This window comes from Haliotis cracherodii, unplaced genomic scaffold (assembly GCF_022045235.1).
Source record: "Haliotis cracherodii isolate W230 unplaced genomic scaffold, xgHalCrac1.p SCAF_8, whole genome shotgun sequence".
NCBI lineage: Eukaryota > Metazoa > Mollusca > Gastropoda > Lepetellida > Haliotidae > Haliotis > Haliotis cracherodii.
The window spans coordinates 12,712,760-12,732,579 of NW_027266341.1; the positions used below are offsets into that span (position 1 = coordinate 12,712,760).

General features: G+C 39.0%; 1 protein-coding gene across 1 annotated transcript in view; it reads right to left on the bottom strand.

Annotated features, from left to right (window-relative positions):
• Positions 1–18,974, bottom strand: part of LOC139449683 (gamma-aminobutyric acid receptor alpha-like) — a 100,205-nt gene extending 81,231 nt beyond the window's left edge. The window contains exon 1 of the mRNA XM_071231182.1: positions 18,889–18,974. The gene's annotated coding sequence lies outside the window, so the exon portion shown is untranslated. The remainder of the gene's footprint in view (positions 1–18,888) is intronic.
• Positions 18,975–19,820: the final 846 nt, after the last annotated feature.

Here is a 19,820-nt window from a genome sequence, read left to right on the forward strand (position 1 = left end):
AGATAGCAGTGTTAGATTGACTTTGTTCGCCAACAGTCACCAAGCTTAGTAGATAGCAGTGTTAGATTGACTTTGTTCGCCAACAGTCACCATGCTTTGTAGATAGCAGTGTTAGATTGACTGTGTTCGCCAAAAGTCACCATGCATAGTAAATAGCAGTGTTAGATTGACTGTGTTCGCCAAAAGTCACCATGCTTAGTAGATAGCAGTGTTAGATTGACTGTGTTCGCCGACAGTCACCATGCTTTGTAGATAGCAGCGTTCATCCCTGGTCGTGTATCTGACTCATCAGTCTTTCCAGGCACGGCCTTTCATGAAGAATCTAATGTTTAGTTCTATGTAGATCCTCTGACATAATTGATGTGTAGACAGAGAAGGGCCAGACATTTATCACATAGATCAACACGGACATTAATAGTTATTCACATTCTTTTCCGAAATGATTTAAGGATTCAACACGGATCACGGCAACCAGCTATATATCTAAAGTTGACACGACTGGATTGCAAATGCGTGTTCATTGGCACAACCCTCTATACCATTTTTAGGATTGCTTGTAAGGAAGGAGGAAAGATTTTTAGAAGTCGAAACCTGAGAACAACTTTCTGCTTATTTACGTACATATACGTCTGTAAACTATGCGAACATAGCTCATGAGTGTATGGATCAATTTATTGGAATGGGGTGCTTGGAAAAATATTTGATTATGTTTGGTCGATCACAGAATTCAAACAAAATCATCATTGAAGTGCTACATCCACTATACTTGTAATTAGGTAAAGGCTACTGGTAACATAGCGACATTATGAAAACATGGTACCTTTATCACCCATTAGAATGACATCTCACAAGCCCAGATTATATTCAGTGGTGACATTACCTCATTTGTATAACATTTAACGTAACATATCAATTGTCACATCTAAATGCTAAGTGATGGCATTTCATTCGTCTTTCCTGACCATCGATATCTCCTTTAGAAACGTTACGCCATTCCTCCTAAATACATGCGTGGCTGAGGACGTTCACAAGAACTATAAACATTCATGCAACAGACACTGGAACTGCGTTTTGTCACTTAATGTATCTATTATATTAGGGGAGATGATACTGACAGTTAATGTTTGTACCAGATGATCAGATGCAAACCTGTTTGATTAATGGTGCTTAGCGTGATTAATTACATGCTTCTTTTATCAATGGGGCTAACATGATTACAAACAGACATAACTGGAATGTTACATGTGGCATGCATTGTATTTAGCTATTTTTTGTGATCGAAAACAGAATGCCCTGGGCGGATATGCAACGCATGTTTTCATCGTGCTTCCCAGCAAGTTGTATACAGTGAGCCACCTTGCAGTGACAAATATTGCGACAGACGAACACAATGACTAACATGTTCCCGTCTCCTGACTGACAGGTAGCAAGAACAGATGTGGTGTTCACAATCCATACTTGGAATTGGTAAGGATATATAGAGGCAACGCATGTCAACGTTGTCCATACCAGACTATTTATAGTTATAGATATACCGTAAGACGGACTAGCATTGACAATATGTTAAAAGAGGGTAGCCATTCGGGTCATATATACACATCACTGACAGTTTAATTCAATACTTCAAACTGCTGTCCCTGTTTTATTAACTGTAGACTACTGATGGCAAGCTCGCTACTGAGACGGGAGTAGCTTCAAAGCGCCAACGCCAGAGAAGAATTAGTCTCAATTATCTGCCGAAACAGATTCCAGTGGGTGTAAAAAGTAAAATAGTAATGAAAATTTCATGAATGGCCGATTTTTGGTCCTGAAGATTTTTGGAAGGCAAGCACTGGATCATAATGGAGATTGGTACCTTTGTGGGGTATGTCATCAGTGACATATTACTTTTGGACCATAATGCAGTCAGATTCTGGTTTTCTTTTAAATATTGGAAGAATAGGCTTCTAGACAAAATCTCTTTATATGAGAGGATAGATCGATGATCACACATTTATAAGGCATCATCCGCTGTTAACCACGCTTTTCTAACATATTCTCTACAAACATGCTCGTCCTTTCTTGACTTTTCACTCCTGATGAATAATATTTTAATATGATGTTTCAAATCTGAAAGCAAATTGGCATAGCGTCATGAACGTAGCACAAATTATATATTATATTCGTTTAATAATTATCAGAATTTTTAACCTGTTTAGATGCCATATTGGCACATGATGTTTCCTCTTGTGCCGTCACATCATATCATTCCGTTTTTAGATTGAGGTAGTCAAGTATTTGTTTTCCTAAAGTATTGACGATTTATAACGGGAAAGTGAGTTACAAAACATAATACAGGCCATAAAGGCCACTTAAAGTTCAGATATGACAACATTGAATAAAAGACAATGATAATACCACACAAATGTGTTTTAAAGTACAGAAAACATTGAAATAAAATCGAAAACACCCTTTCCATATTCATAAGAAATCTCTGCAAACAGCAGAGTCCAATGAACGATTCCCACTATGTCATGATCTTGTGTTTATGAATCACTGATACAGGAGTTAGCGAAAAGGTGAGCGCGACATGCCATACCGGTGACACCCGTCACAAACACATGCAAAGGCAAGACAATTGTTCACCTGAAAAACATTGGCGCATTATGGTACGAGTCAAATTAGGCAACTGCATTGGAGATCATTTGTGTCACTGATGTGTCAAATATGGAAATGTGGTGCACGTGTCTACCATAAAACCTTTTCATAGCTTTTTATAACCCAGATCAATCAACTTTTGAGTCGTCTCATGCTCTTTAAAATCTTGGTAAAAAAGAGCATGCTTGACTGTACCTCAAAAGCTCTTAAATGTTGATACTAGATGGTGGCGTTGCTGGAATATTGCACGACATAAGGGGGAAGTTGGTGGCCATGAGGATACCTACTTATAACCTTAATATCTTACCCCAAAATATCACTTATATGTTATCAATGAGGAAGTCTAGATTTTCACACACTGTTTTCTCGGTAAACGTTGCTTTCAATTTGACAAATTGTCCTGAACCTCTGAAAATAGATATATAAGAAATGCCCCATGGATTGAACTTTTTCCTTTAGTTTATCCTATGAGATAGTGGTGTTCAAAGTTGTCAAAAATGTTTTGACGGAATTGTAGTTGGTTGCAAAAATTCAAGCATATCCTTTGAGCTATCGAGAATCCACATGGTATTAATTCCACGTGTCTCAAATACTTTCTGTGAATACAAAGAACGTCCTTCCTTGATTGTATTAAGGGTTATGGTTAATCTTTGAGACAGGTGTTTGGTGGTATACAACGATGTGCATCTCTAGAGTACAGTCGATCAGTCAACATGACACGACTTCGGTTTTGCTTGTACATTCTGGCAAAGGCCATTTTACAATGCTACTGCGCCAATAGCATACAAAAGAACAAACACAACAGCTACATTTGTTTCAATATTATATGTTAAGGGTGATAGGGTGACTTGTAATCGTCACTGAAGCCCCAGGGTCGTACCACAAAGCGATCGTTGCGCTAAGGCGACCGAAACTGCCATATTTTAACATAGAGTTCAGACAGTCGATTTGTGGAATGGACCCCAGGAACTACTTCAGCCGTTTTCCTTCGATGAAGAAGTTGTCTGTGCAGTTAAACGAACCTCAACCTGTCAGTCTAGGATATACCTACTAATTTCTGTTTACTTAGATATATTCATCGCTATTCATTGATCAAAGCAGCAATTGGTTATTCGAGAATGGAATGCAACGACCGCAGTACAAAGTACGTCCCCCCGAAGAATGAGGTATTACTCGCTGCAAGAACAGACACAGTGTTCCAAATAGAGTTTGTTTAAAAAATCTGCTGCTAATTAAAGCTGTTTCTGACTTAAATTCCTCGAATCAATAACTCAAATGATAGAACAGCATTTGATAGTAATATGTCAGCTCCACATAATGTCAAAGCTCCTCCATGAAGGAAGAAAAGCAATTTCAACAATCTGACATAGTTTTGTTGATTGATAACATATCATTATTTAGTTAAGATAGCGAAGTTACATCAAATGGTGAAGAATGTATAATATTTCTGGCAATGATATTTTCCAAAAGCAATTAGGATGGGTTATCGTTGTATTTTTGCCTGTGTATTCAATACACATTAACTAAATTCATTATCATTCATGTTCATAATAAATAAAAAAGCACAGTTCCCGATCCACAGGGCGGTGGGGTGAACTACTGGATTTAGATTCAAGAGACAAAGCCATTTCAATGGTGATAAGAAATATCTGCAAAAAGCAGATTCTTTTGTGCGATTTATTTCAGCTATAGTATAAGCATGTGTAAATGAATCACTATCAATTAGTGATGATCCCAGATGTTCACGAAACCATACTGAAAAATCCATTCCGTCCTTAAGCTAACTAGATCCGATCATCATTGATCATTTATAGTCGCCACTTTTCCTGTCCTTATCCTGCAGCCACATGTCATGGAAACAATCTGTAAAACATAATAAGTTTGCTTTCAATGATCGAGCATGGTAAAGACAACACATGTCTCCTATCATCCATATAAATGACACACCTATATTTGCGCATGTATGAACACCATTGTCATTTCATTCGATTATATACATTGTCCAGTTTTCGACTGATTAACGTTCAGACTATAACAACAAAACTGCAGTGTTTACATTATTTATTCATCATGTATCTGTTGCATTGTTAGAAAAGCATTTTAGGCGCCCACATTGCAGAACGGTCTACAAAGTCTCTGAAAGAATGACAAACTCGCTATAGTAATGACAAACTTTCTAAAGGAATGTTCCATCTCTGGACTTTTTAAGATCCATACTAAAAAAACTCATCTATTCCAGCTTTCTTCCTCATGTTAGTTTCAATAGTGTCCCCATTTCTCATCAACCCAGTAATTATCTATCCATTCTTCTTTTGTATATAATTTTCATAAATTGGTACATTGTGGCGCTTTGAGCATGCTTCGATCAACGGGTGGATTATAGCGCATCACAAATACATGTATGCATTATTATTAACGGATGAATTTTTTTAAATGCTGCAAAAAGGGTTTGGATGATCCTGGTACAGTCAGGCTGGTTAGGCTCTTCATCATGTCAGAGCCCTTGCTCCCTCTACACGCAGCCCAGACAGCGAATAGGACTTCTCCCAGGAAGAGCTGCCTAGTCGAAACTGCCAAGAACTTTTCGGAGAATGTGAACACTCCCTAACACTGCAGCCTTCTGCATTGGCCAGAATGTCAGAAGGGTTGTATTCCTGGCAGCAAACACGGGTATTCCCCAAATGTCAGTCAACAGATTGGGAGGTACCAAACCTAAGGCAACGAGAACAATGGGGAGTCGGACAACGCATATTTGCCATGTTTTTCCTGAATCTTGTCAATCACATTAGTGTCAAAAGAGACAAAAAATTCAATGATATAAAAAGACAAAATTCAATGATATAAAATGACAAGATCAAGATCAGGTTTGTTGGCCTGGATAAGTATGAGGCTGTACACGGGCCTATTCCAAAGAATTTTGTATTTATCATTTTCCATGACGCGGTTTACATATTCTGGGTCGTAACATGAATAGACCTCTGAGTCAAAGCACAAGTATGGCGAAGACAGTAATGAAAAGATCGCGCAATCATGTCGCTTAAGATAATGTGTTTGTGCCAAAGCTGGGCCATCCACTGACAATGTATTGATAGTCTCATTAAATTCATCGCATATTCTACATTACGTATTAATAATTTGATGCAAAATCGAGTTCGGAAGTGACTGGTCCTGAGTAGGCCAGTAGATTTCATCTAAGCGAGGGACTCTGCAGGGTTGCTGGCCCTATCAACACAGTTCACATAAACTCGATGCAATTATCGTTGAGATAGCCTCTCCTTGAAAAGCTGAGTCTAGGCTGATTTAATATGACTCTTCTCTCGACTGACACTCATTTCTATACCGTCCAGCAGTACAGAACCACATCTAGTTTAAACAAAAACTGTAGAATGCCTTGTTTTCATCATGAGGTATTAGTAGTACTAGCAATAAACAAATTCTGATACTGTAACAGAATTACGTCGTGAGTGAGTAAATATAGTATTACACCATAATCGACAGTTTCCCATCCCTTTAACGACAGACAAGGACACGAGCAGCAAACCATATTCCGACCCGGAATACCCAGGGAAAATGTGTGTTGTGGATTAGTTTAGAAACACATCTACTCAAACATTTTTGTATGGAGAAGGAAAACAATCACGTTTACACATAATACCAGCAAAGAGTGAGAGCTACAGAGATATGTTGGAGATATGAAATGTATGCATGCATTGACGTTGCTTTTTTCTGCACGGACCTCGAAATGTAAGGATAGCAATCACATAACGCCTCAGTAAAGTGCGCAGTTTGTTCTGGAACACTGTGTTTGATGCAGTTTTTCCCAACATTGATAAATCCAACGTCCGGATCAATCCCCGATAGTCCTGTTTGTCAAGTAATATTCAGTGCATTTATTGCCCATTTACCAAGAAAGGAAACACTTGCTGACAGGAAGCTGTAACATAAAAATTAACCACTGACAAATATGAAAGTAAAGATCAGATTAGTTCATCAATCTAATTGTCAATTCCTTGTTTGCTTAGTTGGGGGGTGGGGGTGGGGTTCAATTTGACATGGAAAATAGGTTATTGAGTATGAAGGAAATTATTCTTTTTTCTAGCTAGATTAAACTGTAACAATACAATAAAGTCATAATAACGAATCAGGGGCGGTCGGGTAGCCTAGTGGTTAAAGCGTTCGCTCGTCACGCCGAAGACCCGGGTTCCATTCCCGACATGGGTACAATGTGTGAATCCCATTTCTGGTGTCCCCCGCCATGATATTGTTGGAATATTGCTAAAAGCGGCGTAAAACCATACTCACTCACTCACTAATAACGAATCCTTGATTTCTATGGCTAAACAATTTCGTGAGGTATTAGGTAACAGGTATAGGTATAATAACGGTTATTTTATCGTGGGAAATTTGTTCTCTTGCTTCGAATTTGATGGCATGGAGATGTTTCAAATGGTTAAATTATACATCGACTGTGTTCGCCCAATCTCAATGCCTTGTAGACGGAAGGGTTACATTATGCATAGACAGTTCGCCCACAGTCGTGCTGCTGACTCGTCCGACCTTCCAGTCACTACCTTTCGTGAAAGATCTATCTACTGTTTAAATAAATCTAGATGCTTTGACATAATTTGTTGTGTAGACAGAGAAGGGACAGACATTTATCACATAGATCAACACGGGAAGTAATTAATATTCACATTCTTTGACTTACTGATTTAAGGATTCAACTCAGATCACATCAAACAGACAACGTAGTCTAATACATGGCTAGATTGTCAACGCTTTACCTTATTTATAGGACTATATGTATAACATAGATGTCGCAAATTTAGAAGGAAACATTTCCTCTTGTTTCGATTTACTGATACGTCTGTGCACTCCAAAACAGATGCCATGTTTCATCCTGGATAGGTTTTAACAACCATTCGGTTTATAAGACTTGAATCGCTGCTCTACAGTCCTCATACATGCAACATTTTATGATATCACCATGTGGCATTTCAATGTTTATTCGGCGTCATTGTACTATTCCGATTATATCATAAGCGCGTGTTTATGAATCAGTATCAATCACTACCAGGTTTTGGCGAAACAATAAGCGTATACTACCCCACATGTGTACCAGTTACAAACACATGCAAAGCCAAGTCAATAGTTCACCTGAAAAAAACAACGAAACATATGGTAAAAATTGGGAATTGCATCTGACATTTTCGAGTTCAAAAATATTCATATGTACATGTCACATAAACGATAAACGATCACATATAATTCTTCTTTCCTGTCGAGCAATATTTCTTCCAGAAGCTCTACCTTATTCCTGTAAAAGTTCTACTTTACTGATGTGGTGCTCAAGAAATGTACGAAGTCATGCAACTGACAGGACTCGAACTGTGCTTTGTCACTTCTTGTTTTTTAACTATCGGCATCATCAAAGACCGTGATCCTAACCGTTAATGGTTGATTAAACAAAAAAGACACGCTAGATTAATGGTGTTTAAAGGGATTAAACACATGCCTCTTTTATCAGTGGTTTAAAGTGATTAAACACAGACACAACTGCAATGTTACATGTGACATGCAAATATACTGAGCTATTTTCGATCGGAACAGAATGGCCTGGGCGGTAAAAGTAACGCATGTCAGCACTGCCCATGCAAGCAAATTGTGTACAGTGAACCTATAGGGTCATATGGTTTCAGAAATATCCAATGATGGTGACAACTTACCGTGTTTCTAGATTGACAGATGGGCTAGCACTTCACATATAAAGACTACCCAGTGAGTGAGTGAGTGAGTCAAATGGGTTTATCGCCACTGTGAACAGTATTTCAGTTACATCAAGGCTTGTCAGCTTGTTGAGGGAGGAAAGCGCGAAGTGATGCAGGTCTTTGACGTAACGTCTTTTGTGAAACCCACAAGCACTGGTCTGTTTGTGACAAACCGAGAAACATGATCGTAGCGAACAGGGATTCGAACCCACAATCATAGGCTTTTGGCGTGCCCAAGGGACGCAACTGGGTCCTCACACACGGTTTTGACTTGAATTAAAGCACATACATCTGATCACAATGGACTGCAGGCTGCATATCTCAGGTGTGAGTCGACCGCCTCCGTGGTTTAGTGGTAGAGCGTCCGCCCGGTGAGCGGAAGGTCCGGGGTTCGATCCCCGGCCGCGTCATACCAAAAGACGTTAAAAGATGGTACTTGTTGTTACCCTGTCTGGCGCTCGGCATTCAGGGGCTAAAACAAGAACTGGTCGGCTCGGAGTCAGTATACTGTGTCTGAGTGAGGTATTCATGTTAAACTGCGGCATGGTATCTCAGTGAGCTAGCACTATAAATCGGCATCAGTCCGGACTAGTACGAGCAGCCACACAAACACACACACGTGCATGCACGTCGCTATATAAGTGCAATAATCTTGGACGCGACGTTAAACCCCATTTCACCTCACCTCACCTCACCTCACCTCACCTCACCTCACCTCACCTCACCTCACCTCAGGTGTGAGTCAGCCACAGCTGCACCTGGATGCAGTTCTTTGGTCAAGTCAGCACTCACAAAGCGTGTTACTCATTTCTGCAAGTCAGATTACCAACAGACTGTTACGAATCATGTTTCCTTACATGCATATTCAAGACGTCAACACCAGAGAGTAATTAGTCTGGAGTATCAGCCGAAACAGATTCCTGACAGTAAAAGGGAAAATAGAGATGAACTTGAATATGAACGGGTAAATGAAATCAGTGTGGACACAAGGTGTTCGTTAAGATGTGGCGTTCACAATAAGTAAATGTTTGATGGTTGCTTGATATGAAACAAACAAGAAATGGTTGTTCGGTGGTGATGTATTTGATTTGACCGGTATCATAGGCGGTATCATAACGTTAAAAATGTTTTGGTCAAATCCAATTTTCAAGTGTATACTTTCTTTTGCCCGGCAGTTTAAATAGGTATGTTGGAGGTAGCTGATATATTATCAAAAATGAAGATTGAACAATTATATAGGGCTCTTGTTGATGGACTTTTCAGAGAGAGACATATCACACTAGAAGAATGGTACAGTATACACGTGAATACAACACATCGTGGACACCTACTGAAGTCACTGACTGGTAGTGCTAATGAAGCTGTATTTTCGCAATAGATGTTTAGTAATCCAATTCAGTTATTGATATGTTATTCCATAAGTTTATGGAAATGAAGGCGACAAAACTCTTTCCATATTCATAAGAAATATCTGCCCCAAACAGAGTCGATTGTACTTTTCCGACTATGTCATGAGCACGTGTGTATGAATCACTGTCAAATAGGGGGCGGTCGGGTAGCCTAGTGGTTAAAGCGTTCGCTCGTCACGCCGAAGACCCGGGTTCGATTCCCGACATGGGTACAATGTGTATTGCTGGAATATTGCTTAATTCACTCACTCACTCACTGTCAAATAGTGATGATACCAAAAACCAATAAATATAACATTCAAGAGTTTGAGACATACATGGTTCTGATTCAGGGTAGATTATAACTAAGAGTGACTCGCATATGTATTTCATGATATAATAATAGAATAAATGTCGTTAAAAATCAAAAGCTGTATTTGATTGTCATAAACTACATCATAAGAGGATGATAGCTAGGTATAACGGAAATCCATACACGTTGTCGAGCTTTATGATCCAACTCAGAGTGTCCACAAGCCAGCACTGGGTCTTCCCGAACCACATATTTGCCTTTTTCTACCCCTGGCACCATAGGGGCGGTGGGGGGAACAACTCGTTTTAGATAAAAGCGACAAAACGATTTCCATTGTGATAAGAACTTTCTACTGAAAGCAGGCACCATTTTACGATTCCGACCACATCATAAACATGTGTTTATGAATCACTATCAAATAGTGATGATACAAAGTGTTCGCGTGAGCGTCTTCTGTCCCACCGGTAGTACCTGTCACAAACACACGCAATGGCAAGTCAGTTGTTCACCTGCAAACAACACGGGAACATATGGTACAAGGGAAAGTGTGGAATTGCATCGTACATCATGTTTAGCGCTGATGCATCAAATTTGGATATGTCCTCTACATGTCCATAATTGAAATCTGTACTACGGCCTTGAATGTTATAACCCTGATCAAACAACTTTGAGCAGGAGTCGCATGCTGCTCTTCATAGAAAGAGTATGTTCGAGTGTACCCCGAAAGAGAGTTGAAATCATCCTTCATCCGCCCAGTCGAGCGTGTATTTTCTGTCACCCTGTATCTCTCTGCATATATCTACATATGAAAAAGAAGAGGCGATTTCACTGGTGTTTTTTATTTCTTGTCCCGGTGGGTGAATGGAAGGCAACTGGCTTTTTAACAATTATTGAACACTATCTCATTATCAATATACCTCAATAAGTTCAAATTCCTGGCCAAATTCCTTCGTTTCGATTTAGCCAATCCGAGTTTAACCATATGCTTGGAAATGAATAAATGTGAATATTGCATTGTCTCTTGTCACCATGATGCGCGATACATTTCCCATGCTATGACCCTTACATTTTCTTTCCGCCTTACTCACTGCACTTTGTATATAATGAAAATGGGTTAGTGGCGGGTGCTACAAATAGAAGAGGACATGCTCAGCCCTTTTGCGAACGCCAAGTGTCACCAATGCTTTTCAGTGGTATACATCATCACTATTGTGCCTTTTTATGCCCTGTAGGATCTGTAACGGAGTATATTCGATCTGGATGGGGTTTGTTTTGTGGTGTTAACATTTTAAATAGAACACATCAAAAGCAGACTGTGTTATTGTTGCAAAAGGGGGCGATATGCTAACATTCGTATTATGTACTTAATACATCTGTCACTTGTTATTTTAGTGTCAGTCACACAATCCAACAGCCAACAAAGGAGTCTTTTAGTGGTATAGATTATCTTCCTCTACGCATAAATACTTGTACACGTCCTTGTTAAAACAAACTCTCCACCAGTATTCATAGAAAACCCCTATCAGTCCACTCAGCTGTTGTCATGCCACAAAGACAGATATATGATTGAGTGTTTATCAGTATGTAAATTGAGACGTCATTGACTTGCGTACATTAACAATTGTACTACACCAGGTGTCAGCAAAATTAAACTATATGTGAAAGTCGTGGATAATATTGGTCGAGGAAATTAAATTAGTACCAACTATGAAATTCCAGGAAAAAAGGATATTCGTTTTCAAATATATTTTTTTATATGATAACATTCCTCATGCGCGCCAAAGTAATTTCAAAATAAAAAGAATTTTTATAATTGATAATTCAATTGCATTGTAGACAGCCAGTCGCCTATAGGTGTATTTAAATAGAATTAGCACATGTACATAAACAGGCTCTTCAATAATAACAAAATGTAATCTGATCGTGCACATTCTCGACTGGATGTACAACTAAAAAGTCTCGATAAGCTTTTTGTATTTCAAAATAAAGATCCACATACATGTACATTTTGTGTAGGCATTTCTAAAGTTTCTAAAGTGTGTTATCAAACTCCATGAATGGCAACACAGTTTTATTTGTTTCAATCAAGTTTTAACATGAAAGTAATTTTGCATAAGCCTCGCGTTAGATTAAAGACTCCACATACACATACAGATACCAGTCAGTTGTTTCTCAAATGCATTTTGAGTTTGACAGTTTGTGGCCCTTTCACCTTTTATTTTGCCACACACAAAATGTGTATTCCCCATGGCAAAGTAATGATAATGACAAACATGTAAGTTTATCTTTCATACACTATTTTCAACACCACAAAAGAGAGTGTTGGGTAGCCAAGCAGTAGAAGTTTCTGTGGGTGAGTGAGTTTGACAATATGCCAGCATCATCACGACGTATCGATGAGACAATCGAACGGTCTTCGCCGTGATGAACGAATGCTTTAACCACTGAGCTATTTGTGAAATTAGCAGATTCATAACTTCCGTAGGGCAACGCTTTCATCACGAAACTATTACCGCAACAACAGCAACGTGTTGTGACATTTTTTATTTTGGTGAAAAGGTTGTGTCGTCTTTACTGCACGGTGATTACTATTTATTATATCGACCTAACCAGACTACTGCATCCCCTTGGTGGCATGAACGTCGTTCAAGAAATTCAGGAACAGCATCACTGTCCACACTGTTTCACATCTTGTGCTGGTCTCAGAGAGTCATGTAAATGCCTCGTTCATCTTTACAATAATGAAAGATCGCTGTACGAAGATGGCAATCCCTAGGGAGGGTATATTTGGATGGATGTTTAATTGATATTTAGATATACAGTAGAGAGGGAGAGTACCACATATATCAACAGTGGCGGTAATTATAAAGTATTTTCCTTAACTTATGGGGTTTCGGGTTCCAGTCAGATCACGTCAAGCGGTCGTTTGTCTAACTAAAAGAACTTTTAAATGCAGTGAGACATCCAGTTCGGGCTTCTGCAAATTGGAAGCAGTGAATACTGACAGGAAGTGCTCGTGACGGTCTACTGACTGAAGTTGAAAATCTTTATGCTCTTGAATTTTTTACCCTAATGCATGAAACACGTTTATAGGGGCCGACAATGTAGTGTAGAACATAGCCAAATGCATGAAACACATTAACATTTGCTGATAGATTAGTGTAGAACATAGCCAAATGCATGAAACACATTTATGGGGACTGATAGATTAGTGTAGAACATAGCCTCATGCATGAAACACATTTATGAGGGCTGATAGACAAGTGTAGAACATAGCCAAATTCTTGAAACACAATTATGGGGACTGAGAGATTAATGTAGAACATAGACAAATGCATTAAACACGTTTATGGTGACTGATAGATTAGTGTAGAACATAGCCTAATGCATTAAACACGTTTATGGGGGCTGATAGACAAGTGTAGAACATAGCCAAATTCTTGAAACACATTTATGGGGACTGAGATATTGATGTAGAACATAGCCAAATGCATTAAACACGTTTATGGGGACTGATAGATTAGTGTAGAACATAGCCAAATGCATTAAACACGTTTATGAGGACTGATAGGTTAGTGTAGAACATGACGAAGTGCATGAGACATTTATGAGGTGTGACAGATTATGTAGAAGAACATAGCCACAAGCATGAAGCATCTTCGTGTGGATGATAGATTAGTGTAGAACATTGCCAAATATATGTAACAACTTTATAGGGGCTGTAGATCATTGTCAAATGTATAAAACTTCTTTATGAGGACTGGTAGATTAGTGATTACATATTCCCAGAACATACTTAACATGAACTGATATAATCGTGTAAAACACGGATTCTGCATGTGCTTCTATCCGTATTTTATAGTTGAATCACTTCAATTAGTCCTATCAAACCTGTCACTTTCCCCGACCCAGGCGCCAGCTTCGTAAACTATTTGAGCACAACCCCTGCAGGATATACTCCGCCAATGTAGAGTTATTATAAATGGTCACATATCGACACATCTGCCCACTACAAGTGGGCTTATTGGTGTAGGGACATGGTGGTTGTCCTTGAGTGTTTCTTTCCTGAACTCTCCCGTGTCTTACAAACAACGATATTCACTAGTGAGCCCGGGAAAAAACTGATATAGAAGGCCCTTTCATTCCCGGGATGGTTCTCAAGGTGATTAAACACAGACCCGTTTACATACTTGCATTGGATACATGCGTCGTGCAAATTAGTTCAGCGATTTTTGATCGAGATGAGAATGGTCTGGGCGTTGAAAGGAACCTTAGTCTGTCAGTCTGGGGTGTACCTACTAATTTTTGTTCACTTAGACATCTTAAATCGATATGTAATTGATCAGAAAGACTAGACTAGGATCTTATTTACAAAGCAGTAATTGGTGAAATCGACCGGAGAAGGTAACGCTCAGGGTGATAGATAGTTGGAGCAATTTCCACAGACTGCTAAACTGTGTCTCCAGAGAAACGATGCATCACACTCTTGTTGGCGGCCCTGGGATTAGAAACGACATTCACGTTAGATGTTTATCAGAACATACTTAGACGCATTGGTGTTTGTGGTAGCATGTTATCATGTCAACACACATGGACATTCTGGTAATGGCCAATTGTCGTGATTTATCTATTTTGAAATGTTTCAATGTCCATTTACAATGCAAATGTAAAAAGTGTAGCTTGATGTATATCACCCATGCATAGACACTAGAAATGAAAGTATCCCCATAATGTTGTTGACGTTCTGTTATATATGGGGTTATTCATGTACATACTACTCAAAAGAAGTTAAAGGACAGTCGATTCCTTCATATTATATAAGTATTTTGCCATGGCTTGACAGGTTAAAAGTAGAAATATGAAAGAATCGGGTTTTAAAATATAGGGTAGTAAAATATTGTTGAAGAGTGCATTTTGGTAAATTATGCATTGGCAGATTTTCTAACAAATCTCGGCTCACGTTTTATGACAAATCTTTTTCGTAAGCATGACGCCAACATGGAATAAAGACTCTGGTGAACAACTGACTTTGCGTGTTTTTTTACGAATGCCACCGGTGGGGCAGGATACGCTAACCTTTTCGCAAACACCTAGTATCATCGCTATTTGATAGTGATTCATAAACTCATGCTCATGATATAGTCGGGGCGGTCGGGTAGCCTCGTGGTTAAATCGTTTGGTTGTCACGCCCAAATCCCGTTTTCTATTCTCGACATGGGTACAATGTGTGAAGCCCATTTCTGGTGTCTCCCGCCGTGATTTTGCTAGAATATTGCTAGATGCGGCGTAATGCCATTCTCATTCACACACACACACACACACACACACACACACACACACACACACACACACACACACACACACACACACACACACATGCTATAGTCGGAATCGTACAATCGTGGATCAGGTATCGGGTATCGGGTTTCAATTGTTTGACGTTTAATGGTAGACATTTGGAGGACATTTGGATACGCTCACCTTTTCGCAAACACCTGGTATCATCACTTTATGATAGTGATTCATAAATCACACTCATGATACAGTCGGAATCGTACAATCGACTCTGCTTTTAGCAGAGATTCCATGAACAATTGAATATGGAAAGGGTTTTGTCTCTCTTATATAATGATTTTCATGTTATACTTCAGTGAAACTTCTATAGGTTGGCCACGACAAGTACATGCAACACAATGGGTCAAAAATCAAGTTCACGGAAACTCATCTCTCTCCTAGTCAAGTGACTATTGAAGAAATTCATCAGGGTATAGTTTCTTCAAGAATACAAGAACATTAATTAATAATGGAAATCCTGTTACAATCCTTAATACTATTTGGCTTAATAAAAACTCGTGTATCATAATCTGGGGATTCAAAGCATCAGGTTATTAACGTAAAGCACAGATAATGAATCAGGAACCAGATATGTATCGCATACTAATAGGCCTGGCTGTCCTACTGCGTTTCAACTTATAGATTTGCATCGTATACGACCTTTAAATTCAACAAAAACGGCTACATCAATTGATATCTGGCTTAATGTTTGTCATGGGAAATAATATGTTAATGTTATTCTATACAAATGTCACCTTTCGGATGGGATATACATGTATGGGCTGCTGGGAATTTTATTGTAGTAGTAGCAGTAGTAGTAGTAGTAATAATAATAATAGTAGTAGTAGTAGTAGTAGTAGTAATAATAATAATAGTAGTAGTAGTAGTAGAGGTAGTTATAGTTGAAGTCGCAAACTCAGTCTTAGCCGTAGTAGTAGTAGTAGTAATAATAATAACAGTAGTAGTAGTAGTAGTAGTAGTAGTAGTAGTAGTAGTAGTAGTAGTAGTAGTAGTAGTAGAGGTAGTTATAGTTGAAGTCGCAAACTCAGTCATAGCAGTAGTAGTAGTAGTAGTAGTAGTAGTAGTAGTAGTAGTAGTAGTAGTAGTAGTAGCAGTAGTAGTCTTGGTCGTAGAAAGACAAAACGTATTGTCAAGGTTGGATAAAGGCCAAATGGGAACAGACGGCTAATCACGTGAACGACGGTACACCAGGACTGATTGTGAGTGTCCACTGTGCCAGCCGGACGTGAGGCAAGTCTCTGTCAATCTACCTTGGTCACGTTGTGTAGGGAGAAGTGGGGTAAGGTCGATGATCCACGTACATGTGGACATATAAATACGTCTACGTAAGATCAACGATGTATGTAGGTGCTAATTTACGTCAATTCGAAAAAAATGGAATCTATTTTAAAATATTGGAAAAGGCATTGACCGTACACAATGGTTGTCTATGTCCCGTATCTGAGTGGTTGTTGGATTCTCTTTTCGATCAGCGCTTCAAAACCTACCACTTCTTTTGCTAAAAGGGGTCTTACAATTTTTTTACGCTTTTCAAATATCTACTCAGCCCGACGAACATTTTTGTAATGAAGACTCCTATGACCCCTGTTGTTGCACACTTGACATTTCAAGATGTCTTGTACCACACAGTATACCAGTAGACGCCAATGTCATTGGTGCGTTAACATTTAACGCAATCATTTATGCACTGTTTATGAAATATATTTCCGATTCAACTAATAACATGTAAGAAATGTTTGACACCAACAGATCAATACAGTTAGACCCAGTACTACAAAAGTTACCACACCGTGGAGGATAGCTATTTCAGCACAATTTTGTGAACATGTACATACCCATGAAACATAAAAAAGGCGATGCTTGTGAAATGCCGAAATCCATACCTCTATCCTGTCATCATTAACGAGTGCGAAATCGCATCCACCGGAAGTGCTCGTCAAGGCTCCAACATCTTCATCGTCATATTCCTCATATTCATCATATTCAAAACATCAATTATGAGAAGATGGCCCCTAAGTCGGTAATGAACGAAGGCCTCCTCGAAAGCCTATTGATACAAACCTAAATACTCCTTTCAATCGGTTGTTCATAAATTAGCATATTTTCCTCGGGTAATTGTTATTTTGCATGCCAACACCCTCACTTTAGTTCATGACCGGGATAGCGAAAGACACAACTGACTTAATCACTTCGCTATCTCGGTTCCTGGTCAAGTTGGTTATACTCCTCTGACCTTGGTCCCGATAATTAGAAATAATTTGTATTGAGTACACTTCTGTTAGTGGAAAACAAAGGTAAAAAGAAAGAAAGAAATCCCTGATTCAACAAACGGGTATAATACATATAAACAAAACCAGTGGAACTCATCTTCTCCATGCTCAACATTCGATCATATTACAGACTAAGTCCCGGAAGTGATGCGAACAGCATCTGCACTGAGCTAACATGGCATGACACATATGAAGAGATATAAATATGAGTTAAATACAACACGTCAACGCCAGAGAATACTGAGTCTTGATTACCTACCGAAATAGATTTCTTTGGGCGTAAAAGGCAAAATAACGGTAACAGTTATGGATCGCTGAAAATCGATGATGACACCAGGTGTTCGCGACAAGAGTAGGTATGTCCTACCCCACCATTTGCACCCCCAACTCACGCAATTTGCACAAAAAGTAAGTGTTTGTGTCGACTGGCGCCGCAAGCAAGTACTCCGGCCATAACGACGCCGACTTGTAAAAAATCGAGTCAAATGATGGTCCGACATAAGCGAAAGCACTGATGTTGTTTTATACAATGAATATAATATTTCTTTAGCCAAGAAACAAGGACACATTCCATTCAGGACGATGAGCACATTCCCCCGCATCATAAATTCTCTTTTAAAAGAATGAATACAATCAAGATACTGGTCCCCCCAAACATACCCCAAACCAAACTGAATTTATGATGATTAATATCAATAACACTTCCTGGTTAGACGTGTATCTCGATATTCATTAAACGCTCACATTCGCGTTCTTAGTTCACCGTACCGTTATTACATTCACACACCGAGAGAAATCTTTTTCACAAACAGAGATGCGGTCATATTGCTTAACAGTCCTGTTAATTTAGTTTACAAACACAAATGTGGTCATGTTTTGATAAAAAGGAGCATTTAATTCTTTTCGCACCCGACTCAACTCGTTTGTCAATTTTATGTTCGCAGTATCGGCTCTCAATGAATTCAGATTTTCGGGACCATTGTCCGAAACCGTCACTGTAAACCCTTATAACACAATAAAGGCATCGCGTCCATTACCGAAAAACATGGGAAAATTGGCTCTATGCAACAAACACTATAATTTCCAATTAACGTCAACATGTGTTAAGAAATATAATATACTGTTTTAAAAACGTGGAATATCATAACTGTACTTACGAGTTGAAAGATTCCCGCTTTACTCTGACGACAAACAGGAAAGGATTGACATTTCCGACAATGTTATTGCTCACTGTGTGTTCAGCTGATAGGTATTTTTATACTCACCAGATTGTGTTAAAAGCACCAACTGCAAAGGCATGGCCATTGATTAAATCAATATAACAGGGTGTGTACTGCACGCTATAATCAGGATACAATTATATATAAGTAATCGAAAACTGCAACAATTTCCCAGTTAGTGTGTTATTCACATCCATAATATTTGCATATTTATTCAAATAGTTAAATGTTACACAGAACTGCCTTCATGTAGACACGCCTGCGGCAGTTGGACGCGGCTGGTTAGAAGGTCTCGTTCTGGGCAAGACTCTCAACAGCGGCTGTAGCAACAGTTTTCACCCCGCCACTACCACTGCGTGCGATCGCTGTGCAGCTGAATAAAAGCGACAAACCCCTTTCCGTATTCATAAGAAATATCTGATAAAATCCGAGTTGATTGTACGATTCCGATTCATGAGCATGTGTTTATGAATCCCTATCAAATAGTGATGACACCAGGTGTCATCATGTTTCACCGGTGACACCGTCACACACGCACATGCAAGAACGTCATAGTTGAGTAGGTACCGTCAAGCCATCCAATCGGGATTGGCACAGGAACACCATCCACCAAACATGCAACAAAAACAATGGTTAATTGTGTAAGTAACCGTATATGAGACCGAATATTAATTACACGTTACAAGTGGCGATAATGATAATAGAAAATGCTACCATCTTGATCCCACTTCTCACTAAATGAAAATCTGCTTATAGAATTCCCAAACATTTTGAAGCTGTCACACTGAATACACGATTATCAGTCGTAAGAATTTACCATTACTGAGTTGTATTAGTGGCACGAAATGTGTCCCTAAAACAGTAACTCT